The following is a 13,390-nucleotide window of genomic DNA, read 5'->3' on the forward strand; positions in this document are numbered from 1 at the left end:
CTAACCTCGAGGATTCCAGATGCATCCAACTGCTACATCGACAGGAAACGTGAACTCCGTCACTGGGTCGAGCTGTCGCGCTGATGGAGACGATGCTGTTGTAGCTGGAGGGGGCTTTCGAAACGTCAGGCCATTTCCCATCAGCACTCACACATCCCGTTATAACGTTCTGTTTAATTAAACTCATCTTTAGATACAAAGTGTAAGATGCGTGTATTCACCCAGACACTTGTTCTTCAGAATTTGTGCTGTATTTCGCCTTTCCCCAGGATTAGTAATTTAGTACTTTCCTAATATGTCTACTGGAGCACAAACTATTTTCATCTGTGTTTTCTCCCTGTTCTTATAAGCACTGCTTCCAGGTTAATGCGCTTTCTACCTTGCTCTCTAAATCCAAGGGCTGCCTGCCCTATGTGGGATTTTTCTAGAAGATGCGTACAAATCCTGGCTGGGGTACACAAGCTCACAGGGTTCTAGCGCCTCCGGCTCATTCTCGGCGTGGGGGCGGGGTGGCAAGGGGGCTCCTTGCTGCCAGTCTGGGTCCTGCCCAACTTGGAGCGGAATGGCTCCCGCTGACCCCATTGGGCAAGAGGAGATGCTCTGAAGACAGCTCTCTCAGCCCGGAGTGAGAACGCCTCAGGCCCCAGCAGCATGTTGTTACTAATTACAGACTATTTTTAGAGCCGTTTTAAGTGTATGAAAATGAGTGGAAAGTAAGGACACGTCCGGTATGGCCCCTTCCCCCATTCCATATTTCCCCTATTATTAGCTTCTTACATGAGTGTGATACCTTTGTTATAACTGAGGAACCGATGTTGATTTGTGACAACTCATTCAAGTGCATACTTTACACTTCCATCCACACTTGGTGCTCACACTCTCTGGGTTTTGGCACGCACGTGATGACACCCAGGGTCATTTCACTGCCCCGATATCCTCTGCGCTCCGCCCGTTCCTGCCTCCTTCCCTTGAGCCCCGGCTCCTGGGACCCACTGGTGGTTTTACTATCTCCGTGCTTTTGCTTTTTCCGGAAGGTCACATAGGAGGAGCCCTACACGATGTTATCCTTTTCAGATAACTGGCTGTTGTGTAAGATGATTCAGCCACTCCCTGACTGTATCTGGCAGGATGGTTAGGCCTCCTCTGAGGAGGAGGCTCCTCAAACTGAAAGCGGACACGCCCTGGGGTCTGGTGGAAACGCAGGCTCTGATGCTGGGGGCTGCATTTCCATCACCTTCCCTGGGAATCCATGTGCTGGCGGGGACCACGCTTGTGGCGGGTGGGGGGAGGTTCTAGATCACAGGGAGGAGGATCCTGAAATGGTGAGGGGAGCAATGAGACCTACAGTTCCCCAGGCCAGTTCGCTGGAGGAGGCCCCCAGCTCCTTGGATTGTTTTGAAAAGGGATTTGAAGGAGCAAACACTGCAGCTAGCCACAGCTCCTCTTTTCAGAAAATCTGCTATCTCCAGCTCTTCTTCTGACGTGATTCCCCCAGCTACAGACTACAAAACACTCATTTTTCTACGAGGCTGCCTGCAGCCTGCTCTCCCCACGGAGATCCTGCGGATGTATTTGGCATTGAAGTTCTAGAATGTTCCATGGTAACAGGGCACAGGGCACATTTTGATTGAAGTTAGTGCATGTACGTCAGTGTGTGACCTAAGGACCCTCTCTTTGGTAATTTGTAACTATAAAAAGATCAGTACTGGGACTTCCCTGATGGTCTAGTGGTTAAGAATCTGCCCTGCCATGCCAAGGATGTGGGTTTGATCCCTGGCCGGGGAACTAAGATCCCACATGCCTCAGAGCAGCTAAGCCCTGCACCACAGCTAGAGAGTCTGTGCACCACAAGGGGAGATCTCACATTTTGCAGCTGAGACCTGAAACAGCCACAAAATAAATATTAAAAAAAATATATCAACACAACTGTTCAAGAAAACTCTGGAAAGGTGCAAACTGAAAAGCCGAGGTCATCCAGTAACCGTCCAGCTGGCTTTGAATTTGGACTTGGAGACAGTTGAAGGGAAAGGATTTCCTCCCAGATTTGGCATTTTGCAGGCAGCCCACAGGGAGGCTTGGATGGAGCTGTCCCTGTCTCCTTTTATGGATGCTCAGATTATTTTTCAAAGTGCCTTTATTGTTTGTTGGAATCTGATTTCGTCTGTCTATAAACATTTGGAGGACCAGGGACAGAAGGGGTGCCCGCAGTGGGGTTTGTCCCAGCCAGTGCACCCGGGGATGGCCTTTGTGGGGCTGTGTGGCCATCTGTCCAGCCACCCAGACCCTAACCTTCTGTTCTGTGATGAAAGGCCATTTTTCTCGCACAGTCAAATAACAGGGTGTGTGTGCCATGAGCTCTTGGTTGGTCCAAGGTCTCCGAAATACCCCTGCCCGTTGCCATTATTCTAGCTTATTCTGCATCACATCCAGTTCTGTTTTTTCCCATTTGTCTCCGGAAGTGTGAGCTGTTAGGTCTATAAACCCAACGAACGCTCAACCCAGGACCCAGCTGGGACAGCCTGGTGGGTCCAGCTGGGGATTTTGTGCCTGAGGCCTGCAGGGTGGTCATACACGTGGAAGCATCTCCTTTTCCTAAAGGGCTCGGCAGTGGAGCTCTGTGATGGGTGGACAGATGACAATAAATGAGCACCTCATTCAAACACGCTTGTGCTTTCAACGGCTGGTTTCATGAGGATGGCGGACAGATGAGGACTTGCTGCCGCTGGCGTCCTGTCCTGGCGACGTATGGTTTGGGACGCAGGGCTGCCCAGCCCGTGTGGATATCTCACAGCGTCTTGTAGCAGCGCCTCCCCAACCGTGCTTCTGATGAGCCTCTTAATAGCAAAGGGTTTTAATAGATTGTTAATAAGAAGAATACCCAAAGAAGTAACAATTATTTTATAAAGTGTTCTCGCTTCTAAATATGCATCCTGTTCTGTGTGTGTGGGCAAGTGTCCAAGTGTTTGCAGACGGGAGGCGCTGGCCTGGCCCCATCCTGGCTGGCTTCCTTTGTCTACGCTGTGCTCTGCCGGCCCAGCGTGTGCAAAAGGGAACAGATGGGCGCTTCTCCTCCAGTTAGATCTGCAGATGCCACTTTGGCTTAGAGCTCTGAAAAGCCAGAGACACAAAAACCTCTCTGCCTTCCAGCTCCCTGCGGTGGCAGCTCCTAAATCCTCTGAAAACCAGCTTGTTCTCAACCCTCCTGTAAAAGCTGAAAGGCAAGATGGACCCCAGGTTCATCTGTGTGGTCACGTGAGCAGACTTCACCCTGACAGATGCAATGAACAAATACTTAAAGTACAATGGTACCTGCAAAGAGTCAGACATGACAGAGCGACTGAACAGCAAATTGTACCACTAGATCAAGAATTTTTAAAAATCCATTATTTATAAGAGGCCCACATGGACCCAGGTAGAAATCATTTCAGACTTTTTTTCAAAAACCACATATTAAAAAAAACCTTTTATTTTGTATTGAGGTGTGACGGTTTCAGGTGAACAGCAAAGGGACTCAGCCATGCATATACATGGATCCATTCTCCCCCAAAGTCCCCTCCCATCCAGCCCACCACCAACATGGAGCAAAGTTCCATGTGCTATACAGGAGATCCTTGTTGGCTATCCATTTTACATGTAACAGTGATTACATGTCCACCCCAACTCCCCAACTATCCTTCTCCCTCATCCCTCCCCACACCCTGTATAAGTTCGTTCTCCAAATCTGTGATTCCGTTTCTGATTTGTAAGTTCATTTGTAACATTTCTTTTAGATTCCACATATAAGGGATGTCATACAATATGTCTTTCTTTGACTTAGTACGATAATCTCTAGGTTCATCCACATTGCTGGAAATGTTAATTTCATTCTTTTTCATGGCTGAGTAATTATTCCCGTGTATACACATACTACATCTCCTTTACCCATTCCTCACTTGATGGACATTTAGGTTGCTTCCATGTCTTGAAAACCACACAGTCTTGATCAGATATGATCGCAAAGAGCAAGTTGGTCAGCATCGATTTCAGGGGCACAGACTTCTGTTTTAGCACCAGAAGCAGTTCTGATGGGACGACTCCACTCTGTCTGCTTCCCCAGCCCATCCCTTCTCTTTCTTCACTCACCTCTACATGGATGGTAAGGTTTGGCTGCTTGTCCACGATCCTTCCTCTGTAGTCATTCCCCGGGGCTGCTGTAACAAGGCAGCACACACGGGGTGGCTGAGACCACAGAAGCTGCCGGGCTCACGGTCCTGGAGGCTGAAGACCCCGGCTCGAGGTCGTCTTGGCGGGGCCCTGCTCCCTGCCACGGTCCTGGAGGAGGCCCTACTCAGGCCCCTCCTCAGTTCTGGGAGTTCCTCGACCTGTGGCCCAGGAGTGTGGTCTTCTCCCCAGGTGGGTGTCTGGGTCCACATTTCCCCTTTTTATTACAAGGACACCCGTGCCACTGGCTCAGGGCGCTTCCTAATCAAATCCTCATTTTAGCGTGACTACCTCTGCATGGACCCTGTCTCCAAATCAAGTCACATGCCGAGGTCCCTGGGGCTTAGGACTTAGCCATGTGAGTCTTTGCAGGGACAGTTCAACCCAGAGCATGTCCTCATTCTTCACGCACGAGAAACGGGAATGCTGCCCTTTCGTTCTGCAGCGGATGGGCTGTGAACGTGAGGCTTGTCATACCCAAGCATGTTTATACTCAGACTCCCAGATTAGTGTATCTCTGAGCTCCAGACCCTCCTATGTCACAGCCTCATCAGCATCTCCATCTGAATTTCCCTCTGGAGCCTCAAACCTGGTCTACACAACACTAAGCTCGTGACTTTCCCCAGATCTGTTTCTCCACCGTCTTCCTCATCTCAAAAAATGGCAGCTCCATCCCTCCAGCTCGTCAAGCCCCAAACCCAGCCGTTTTTCTTGTCTCTTCTCTTGCCACCAGGAACCACATCCAGGGCACCGTCCACTCCTGTTCCTTCCCTTTGTGCACACCCACGATCACCTCTGTCCCTCCCTCCTGGGGCCAAGGCACCGCCACCACCCACCTGACTTTCGGCAGAAGCTTCCTATCTCGTCTCCTGAATTCTGGCCTTGTTCCCACTTCAGCCTACTTCAGCAGAGCAGCCAGAGTGATCTGTCAAAACCAAAAATGGGAGTAAGATGCTGCTTGTCTTAGAAATGTCCAACGCTCTTACAACATCTCTGCTCCCGCAGAGTAAAGGCCAAATCCACTGCAAAGGCCAACGAGACCCCACCCTGTCCCCCAGCGTCCCTTACCTCGTCTCGTACTTGTTCACGCGGGTCGTTCTCTGAACACTCCTGCCCCGGGGCCTTTGCACTTCCTATTTCTCCGTCTGAAATGCTGCTCTCCAGAAATCTGCCACCTCTTTCAAGTTTTTGCTGAAAGTCATCTTCTCAGGGAGTCCTTCCAGACCAAAGAGTCTAACTTGCAAGCCCCCTTCCTGCTTCCCCTTACTCCCCTCTGAGCTTTATATCTCTAACTTTTACACCAGGTGACGTAATATAGATTTTACTTGTTTTACAGTTGTCTATTCCCCTTTGCATCAGACTGTAAGTTCCCTGAGGGAAGGATTTTTCTTTTCTGGTTTATTCACGGCTGCATCCCAAGACCTATGCCAGATTCCTGGCGCAGAGAAGACCCTGTGACATAAAGATTTGTTCACAGAACAAACACCTCTGACCCACCATCTGATGTTCTCCTCTGATGGAGAAATAAGGCATTAACAAAATTTATTTATCTGGCTGGGTTGGGCTCAGGAGTCGCTGTGTGGGCTTAATTGCTCTGAGGCATGGTGGGATCAAACCTGCGTCCCCTGCACTGCAAGGTGGATTCTTAAGCACTGGGCCACCAGGGAAGTCCCCGTAGGCATTTTTACGCATGTCAATGTGATAAGACAGATCTAACTTCCCTTGACACCTTGGCATGAGACTGTTAGGTCTGAAAACCTTCTAAAGAAGGAAGGCAGCGTGGTGAGCAATGAGGCATCCAGTCTCTGCCCCTCCAGAGACTGGGGGTTCCAGTCTGGCTTCTAACACTTACCAGCTGTGTGAGCTTTAAAGAATGACTTAACCTCTCTGAACCAGACTCCCTCACAGATAAGTTGTTACTGAAGCAAACTTGGGTCCCCTCGCCCTCCTGCAATAAAGCCAGTCTCCTGACACTGGGTTGTGGTGGAGGAAAGTGCAGCTTGCCTTGCAAGGCCAAGCAACGAGCACAGGCAGCTCGTGCTGGAAAGGCCTGAACCCCTGACGGATTTCAGGGCGAGGGAGGGACAAGCAGCCCAGGAATGGTTTGCTGATTGGCTGGTGAGGTGATCGAGCGTCAGCATCAGCTTTCTGGCTCCAACCCCTCCAGGATCTGCACGCTTGGGGTCAGCACGCAGCTGATTTCTCCCACCTGGTGGGGATTTCCGACTCTGCTAAACAACCCGAGGATATGGTTCAGAATATCATCTATAGCCCTTGAAGAGGAATTGAAGGTCCTTGACTTTGCTTTATGGCTAAGCTCTTAGTTTGTCCTGCTTCACTCTTTTCTTTTATTCCTGGGTTTCCTCACTTTTCTGATTAAATTTGCTCTTTGGAACTCAGGGAGGGCCTCAGAGGCTAAGGTCTTTCCACAGACGGGAGGCAGAGGGCACAGCAGGGCCCTCTTGGTGACAAAATAAAAATGACGTCTAACTTGCAAGGATGTGAGAATCAACTTACATAGAAAGACAACTGACACAGGCTGGCAGTCAGTACATATAAAGCATCACTGCAACTTCCAAGCTTCGACATACTTTTCAGCTTGAAGTTATTGATAAATATCTGTATCTTAGTCGTAATAGAGGAATGAGTTTCATGAATCATTGTACTCTTTACTAGGGGAAAACAATACAATCAAACAGCACCTAGAATGACTTACAACTGTAATAAAAATTCTATTTTTTTCTTATTGAGAAAAAGAAAAATGAGAAGAAATCATGTCATGTGTATTTTCTTTAGAGTTCACTTTTCAAGTCATTTCACCATGGTCTTTTATTGATCGTGGGCTACACAGCCCTACTACTGAGGGGACTGAGCAATCAAAGTCTTAATAATTTTCTGCATGTCTCTTAAAAATTCTCAATTTCAAGCATCAAGGAGCCTTTGCTGCCTAAAAAAATTGGTCCAGAAATTGCTGACAACCCAGCTGCATTATCTTCCTGCTGTTTTTTTGGATAAGCCCAGCTTTGATCAAAGCCCTTCCAACCACCAGTTCCCTTTCATCTTCCTTTTTTTCTGGAGGAAGTGAATTTTGAACAGAGCATAAAAGGAAGTGACAGGTGAACAGAGGAGAAAGGAAGGCAGTCCCGTGGAGAGAATCTCAAGAGCCAGGGTTTGGAAGCAAGCAGAAGAGCATCCTTGGATGACAACAAGCAAATCTGCCTGGAAACGCAGGGGGCTTCCACTGAATAGGTAGAGAAAAGCCGCGGTCTCGGAGGGCATGATGGAGCGGAGGCCCTTTGCTGACCGGTCAGAGATTGGCTTGTTTTTGTGGCTCTACGTGTTGCTGGAGGCTTAGCACAGATACATCTTGAGCGGCTAGAATATGGAGAAGGTTGTGCTTGCCCAGGAAGGAGGCAGGCTGGAGGAGCAGAGGGGTGGGCACCCTGCCACATGAAGCATCTCTGGGCCAACAAGCAGCCGGGAGGGGACCCGGAAACCAGAAAGACACGGCATCCTAAGGGGCTCAGAAGCAAGCCATGGGCAGCCTGGAGGGGCCCAGAGATGGAAAGGAGACGTGAGGGCAAGGCAGAAGCCCAACAGGCAGTCCCATTTCAGCACCTGGAAACTTCCAACTCAAAGCAGCTCTTCCCAGGGTTCTGCAGGGCAGGGGTCAACCCAGCACACAGGCCTCCTCCACCGGAAGGACAGAGACCGGCTGAGGTGGGAAGATCCTGGCAACTGCAGTTCATTAGCGGCAGCTGCTGTTTGCGGGGAGCTCAGCGAGTTTCTCAGAATCGACAGACCACGGGAAAGCTCACCCTCGATAGCCAATTCACTCGGCACTGCTGCGACTTCCCGGAGGCCGTGCTGTGCTGTCACTGTGTCTGTATCCACGTCTTCCTCAGAGAGTCTCGGGATGCAGTCATGAAGATCAGCGCAGCCTCTGCTGTTGTTTCCAGATCTGCGTTACCAGGAGCCAGTAAATCAAGCCCCTCACTGCTTCCATCCCCTCACTTTCCAAAAAGTCATAAACAGGGAAAGAAAAGCGCCCTCGCTGCAGCAACCCGAGGGTGTGAATTAGATGTGGTCCTGTGCCCATGAGTCATCTTCCTCCACGCTCCTTCCCAGGGATGCACTTGCGATAAACAAGAAAACCCACCTCTACCCCCGAGGATGCATTGAGCTGAGCTGAGGGCTTCTGTTTCCTGCCATCTGTGCTCACTGTGTCCCCTCTAGAGTTCCATTCCGCCAGACAGTCCCTTTATGCAGCACACGGGGTCCCCAAAACCCCAATCAAGCAAAATTCTCTTCCATCAAGTCCAATTTTAAGTATCCTGCTGCTGCTGCTGCTGCTGCTAAGTCGCTTCAGTCGTGTCCGACTCTGTGCGACCCCATAGACAGCAGCCCACCAGGCTCTGCCATCCCTGGGATTCTCCAGGCAAGAACACCGGAGTGGGTTGCCATTTCCTTCTCTAATGCATGAAAGTGGAAAGAGAAGTTGCTCAGTCATGTCTGACTCTTCGCAACCCCATGGACTGCAGCCCACCAGGCTCCTCTGTCCACGGGATTTTCCAGGCAAGAGTACTGGAATGGGGTGCCATTGCCTTCTCCAACCCCATCCTTAGGTTACCTAAGAACTTTCCAAAGTCACTTCACTAACATAACAGAAGACACCTTTATAGCTCTCAATGCTTAGGAAAATGCTAACAAGGGTTTTAGAAGCTCTGTGCCAGGAATGGGGACAAAGATGAAATATATGCCTTGTATAAGCCGCAGTACCACAAAGCTGCACAGAGCTGTGGACAAAGCTTCGCAGGAGAACCATCCCCTGTGCCTGAGATATGGGGCACACGAGGCCCGTACAACACACTCAAGCACTCAAGAGCCTCTCGGAGCGCCTACCCTTAGGCACTTGGCCAGATCAAGGGGGCACTCCAGGTGGAGAGTTTTGGAAAAGGAAGGCAGCTGCTTCTGCAACTTCCAGTTCTACCAAATTGCAAGAGGTGCCGAGAAACGTAAGCACCAGTTTCTAAAAGTGAGGAGCTGTGTTCCTTCCGGGTCCAGCCCTGATCGCGGGGGCGCTGAGCCTCTGCCCACGTGACCTGAGGTCGGGAGACCCACAGGTTCTTATGTCACAAAACACTATCTTCATCTTTCGTTTCGCACCCAGGAAGTCAATCTCCCGGCGAGGATGCTGCGTCTCAAGATACAATGCAGATAGGTTGTCAGAGAGGATCACTCATGTCCTCTCTTTGCGTAGGAAGCTGGAAGGGAGTCTGGCAATGGGGCGGAATGATGTCACCCTCTGCGTAGTGCGGTTGATGTCTTCGAAGGGTGGGTGACATCATTAATGCCTGATGACAATCTAGGAGGAGAGTCGTCTGGCGTCCGGATCCCTCTTTTCTCAACAAGGAAACTGAATGGGGAGGAGATGTTTGGTGAGTTACCAGGGCTGTTTATGACTCGGCACCTGAGCCAGAAATCTTTTTAAAATTGTGGTGACATTGATCTATAACATAAGTTTCACGTGTTGGTCACTCAGTCGTGTCTGACTCACACGACCCCATGGACTGTAGCCACAAGGCTACTCAGGCTCCTCTGTCCACGGAATCTCCTGGGCGAGAATCCTGGGGTGGACTGCCATCCCCTTCTCCAGGCTCCCTGTGTCCACCACGAGTCTGCCTTCTGTGTGCACGGCAGCGTGCTCACCATCAGGTCCAGTTTCCAACCACACACTTGGGCCTCTCTGCCCACTTCACCCTCCCCTCCTTCTTCCCTTAGTAACGACCACCCTGGTCTCTGTACCCCTGTGTACCCCAAGAAAGCCCTAACGCCCTCGCTGAGCTGAGCCCCAGCAACCTCCAGGAGGAATACCGAAGCCAAGGGAAAGCAGAAGGGGCCCTCGGCACAGCTTGGCTGCCCTTCCCTCCGCTCTGCCGGGGCCCCACTATCACTGCCCCAAGCTGGCCTAGGGTTTCAGGCCGCAGTGCCGGGGTCCCCCTATCACTGACCCCAGTGGCCTCAGGGTCTCAGGCCTCGGTGCTGGGGCCCCGCTATCACCACCCCAAGCTGGCCTAGGGTCTCAGGCCTCAGTGCTTCCGGCACGTTTCCTGAGACAGAAACACCTCCTGGCTGGGCCACTCTGCTTGTCAGCATTAACTTCTCAGGGTGCTTACAAGATGCTTCAGCAAATAACTTTAGTCTGTTCCATTTTTATTTTTCTATCTGTATCCCGTCACAGTGCAAAAGAATGGCCACAGTTTGTGCAAATACACGCATGTGTTTACCCCATTTCTAGATATACAGTAAATAGTCCTGAAGGCACAGCACGTGAGCGGGTGGTTCGCAGGTCACTCTGCTTTCTCCCCAAGTTGTGAGTCATCCCTCCCCCGATTTCGTAAAGACCAGGATGCTGGTTCTGACCACCAGACTCCCCTCATACTTAGTCTAGGCTGGGATTTGGGTGGGGGGCTTCCGCCACTCTCCAGAGCCCAGGCTTCGCCTTCTGTGCACCCACTGCAGCTCCAGGGGTCACCATTCTGTCTGAGAAGGTTACTGTCACAGTAGCCACTGAAAGGGCTGGGGTGTGTCCACACGCGGCACTTGGGGAGGGGCCCAGCCAGTCTCAGGCATAGATGGGCGTCTGGACATCCTCTCCCGGACACTCCAGGGGTCTGAGCAGGTAGTTGTCGTGGAACTGTCACTCCGCATGACCAGTAAACAGCTACTGTAACTCTTGAAAGGGTCGCAAGTGCAGTGCTGTGGGCTCAGCCTCCGGGGGCGCCCCGTGGTACACCCCTGCCCAAGTCCAGTCCGCCCAGCAACCCCGGCCCACCCTCAGCCTTCCCCTCCCCATTCCCATGCTGCTCCCAGCCTGATGACCCTCCCTCTCCCTCCTCCCTGGGTGGGAGAAGAAAACTGGCCTGCCTTTCCCTTTGATTCTAAAAGGCCTGTTTGGGGGAAAAGCGTTAAAAACTGTACTTTCATTTTGCCTTCGTTTCCTATTCCTAGCATAGTGATCTGTTTCTCCTCGAGGCTGCATCACATCTGCCTCCCACTCCCAGGACAGCCCATTCGGGGAAGAGAGAAAAAATAAAGTACCCTCTATCTGCTCCTTCTTCTCCTTTAGAAAAGTGTGTTGGTCGCTGAGTCATGTCCGACTCTCTGCGACCACATGGATGTTAGCCCGCCAGGCTCCTCAGTCCATGGGATTCTCCAGGCACAAATACTGGAGTGGGTTGCCATGCCCTCCTCCAGGGGATCTTCCTGACCCAGGGATCGAACCCGGGTCTCCCCCATTGCAGGTGGATTCTTTACCTCTTCTCTAGAATCAGGACCCAATTTTGTTCAGAGAGGAAAAGTGCTTAGTTAAAATACTGTTTCCCAGACTCCCTTGCAGTGGAGCACAGTCTGGCTCACAGTTCTGACCAATGAGGCCTAAGTTCTCACTGAGGTGGGGCTTCCAGGAACTTTCTTTAACGAGGGTTCAGTTAGAGTACAGCTGCACTCTGGGCCCTTCATCCTGTAAGACTTTCCCTCCTGGAACATGAACTTGATAGCTGGAGCTCTCGTAATCCTGTTGTGACCATGAGGACAGACCAGGACAGACACCCAGAAAGACATAAATTGCTGAAGACACTACGATCCTGCTGCACCAGCCCCGGGCGCCTTACCTCCTGATTTTTAACTAAAGGAGAGAGGGAAAAAAACTTCATTTTTGTCTAAATGGATTCTTACTTGATACATCCTTTTATATAAGATGTTTCTCTTAAAAAATAAAGCTCTCAGCGTCATTCCATACAGAACGTCTTGTTCAACAGCAGCAGGCCTGCTCGGCTCTGGCTGTGCGTTACTGTCACCTGGTGCGCTTTAAAAGTGTCGGTGCCTGGGTCCCCCTCACAGATCCTTAGGTAAGTCGGTCTGGGGCAGAGCCTTAGGCAGTAGGATTTTTAAAGCTCTCAGGGTGATTACCATGTGCAGCTGCGGGCCCCAAAACCCTGCTGTTCTAGTTTGCAAGGCAAGAATAACTGGTTAACTGATTCCTTCTGCTGCTCTCATTAGACACTAATGGGCACCGTGGTGGACCATGTCCGTCGCCCGGAGGTTTATCAGCGTCACCTGCTGGGCTGATTAAAGCTCAGGTTGCTGGCCGCGCGCCCAGGGCTTTGGCTTTACCGGGCCTGGGGTGGGCCGGAGAACCTGCATTCTAACAAGCTCCCAGGATGCCGATGTGGTAGTGAGGGGCCAGAGCAACAAAACCAGGTATCTGTCTGTTTTTCGCCCCAGGCCCTTCCTGCTCTGCCACCCCTCTGGGCCCCGAACCTATGGCTTTGCTCTAGTGCCCTCCTTGGAAAGCAGAACATTAGCTTGCTCCCTTGGAAAGGACTTTTAGGCAGTACCACCCTAGAAGCTTAGGCCAAGACCCTTCCCTCCTCTGTCTGAAAAAACCTTCACTGTCTTCCAAGGTTCCACTCAGAGGTCACCTCCTTCAGGAAATCCTCCTTTCAGCCCCACGTCTGTGCTCCCAGAGGCCTCGGTCCCGCTGTCTCTTTGCACTTGCGTGCAGTTGGCTTGTTGAGTCCCTTTTCTCCTAAGACAGAAATAACGCTTTCTCTCTCTGTGCCTGAGATTCAGCTGAAGCTCCAATACTTTGGCCACCTGATGCAAAAAGCTGACTCATTGGAAAAGACTGATGCTGGGAAAGATTGAGGGCAGGAGGAGAAGGGGACAACAGAGGAAGAGATGGCTGGATGGCATCACTGACTCGATGGACGTGAGTCTGAGTGAACTCCGGGAGTTGGTGATGGACAGGGAGGCCTGGCATGCTGCAGTCCATGGGGTTGCAAAGAGTTGGATGTGACTGAGTGACTTAACTGCCCTGGTCTCTGTCTTCCTCACCCTCCAATCACACTTTGCTCTGGGGACTGTCGGTGTTATTTTGCTCGGCAGAAGTTGTCTTGCTGGCACCCCAAGCCTCCTGCCCTTTCCACCTCTTGTTCTGAAGTTCCTGATCCCGGAGTTGTTGCTCAGAACAGTGGTGCTCACCTGGGGGTGATTTTGCCCCCCATCGGGGGCTCTGTCCACCTCTGGAGATATTTCTGGTTGTCACACCTGGGAGGCTCTACCAGCCTCTACTGGGTCCAAGCCAGGGATGCGGCTCAATGTCCTCCATCCTTCGGACAGTTACCAA

The sequence above is a fragment of the Bison bison genome, unplaced genomic scaffold (assembly GCF_000754665.1).
Source record: "Bison bison bison isolate TAMUID 2011002044 unplaced genomic scaffold, Bison_UMD1.0 scf7180017864349, whole genome shotgun sequence".
NCBI classification, from domain to species: domain Eukaryota; kingdom Metazoa; phylum Chordata; class Mammalia; order Artiodactyla; family Bovidae; genus Bison; species Bison bison.